Below are 1610 nucleotides of genomic sequence, written 5' to 3' on the forward strand. Positions count from 1 at the left end.
TTCCCTTTCCTGAAACTTGTTCCCTATCTATCTATCTATCTATCTATCTATCTATCTATCTATCTATCTATCTATAGGTTATTCTTTTACTTTGGAAAACCTATATTTTACTAAGAGCATGTGTGCATGTAATATACATGCCCAATAATGCCACTAAGATTTTATAAGCCATACAAAAGGCCTGCATATTTTGTCTTTCTACATATGCTTCACCTATCTAAATGATGTAAACATTTTATTTTCTTTAATGTTTATTGTAAATTCAACATAAAATGATTTCAGTATATTTCTCTTTCAGTTATGAAGTTTATTCACTTTCTAAATTCTCAGTGATTGCTTACTTATTCAGTATTTATATCTAGAAAAATTTGTATATTTATTTTTCAAAATTGTTTTTTATCTTTAGTTTTTTTCCAATGCATTAATGTAATATGATACACAGAGATGGATTTCAGGATTTATTTTTTTATTTTGACAGACTTAATTCATTTTATTTTTCTTGTGTAAAAACACTTTGTGTTGTGTCCACTGCTGGAGCTTGAGTCCTCTGGACAGACTCTGGTGTGGGTTTTCACAAGATGCTTGGTGAATTCCTGATTGGGAGCTGGGTGAACACAGTCTCTTTCCAGAGGTCAGGGGTCAGGTAGCTGTAGGTCTTGGAGATGGCATCAAAGGTGGCCTTAGCAAGGTTGCCCAAAGTAACAGTGCAGCCCCTAGCATAGGTGTAGCAGTCATCAATACCAGCCATCAGCAGCAGCTTCTTGGGCACAGGGCCTGAGACGATGCCAGTGCCTCTGGGGGAAAGGATCAGAAGCATCAACACAGAGCCACAGCGCCTGTCTCCTTGCAAGGAACAGTGTGGAGCTTACCAATCTTGCTTCCCCAGTAATCTCTCCTCACTGGAATAATGGAGAGCTTGGCCAGGATGATGGCCCCACTAATGGCAGTGGCTACTTCCTTGAAAGACTTTACACTCAGGCCAACATGACCGCTGTAGTGCTCATTGGCGACAAATGCCTTGAACCTGGTCCGCTGGCTAGCACGAATTTACTTCAGCACAGGCATGATCTTCAGAACTTCATCCTTGAGGGATGTACCTAGGAAAAAGTCAACAATCTCGGACTCCTTGAAGGGTAAGGGAAAAAAAAGTAAATTTTCTTGAGGGATTTGATCTTTCCTGTCTTTGACCAGCCCGCCCACCTTGGAGACAGAAATCCACTCTTTATTCTCAGCCTTACAAGCCCGGTGGCCTCGCCCTGACCCCCGCCTCTGCCGCGCCTGAGACCTCGAAGACCACTGCCGAAGCCTCCGGGGAAGTCTCCGCGGCCTCCCATGCCTAGGCCCCTGGAGCCTCTGGCCTCTCCTGCTACACCTGTGTCATCTGCCATTTGGTGTTTTCCAGAAAAAGAAGTGGCTTTCAGGATATAAATTTGTAGTTATATTGCCCAATATATTACTATTAAATTCATTTTGATTTTCATTTAATGACATATTACACAATAATTTATTATTTTAGTAGCACAACTTCTTAATATTAATAATATTTTTCTATAATTTATGCTTTTGCTCTAAAATTTAATGATTTCAACTTGCATTTATTTTTGTTTTCT

The 1610-nt window shown here is 40.0% G+C and overlaps 1 pseudogene; it reads right to left on the reverse strand.

The window, feature by feature from the left end:
* Positions 1-816: 816 nt before the first annotated feature.
* On the reverse strand, positions 817-1388 carry LOC101574180 (annotated as a pseudogene).
* Between the last annotated feature and the right edge of the window lie 222 nt (positions 1389-1610).

This window comes from Octodon degus, unplaced genomic scaffold (genome assembly GCF_000260255.1).
Source record: "Octodon degus isolate 3935 unplaced genomic scaffold, OctDeg1.0 scaffold00133, whole genome shotgun sequence".
Classification (NCBI taxonomy): domain Eukaryota; kingdom Metazoa; phylum Chordata; class Mammalia; order Rodentia; family Octodontidae; genus Octodon; species Octodon degus.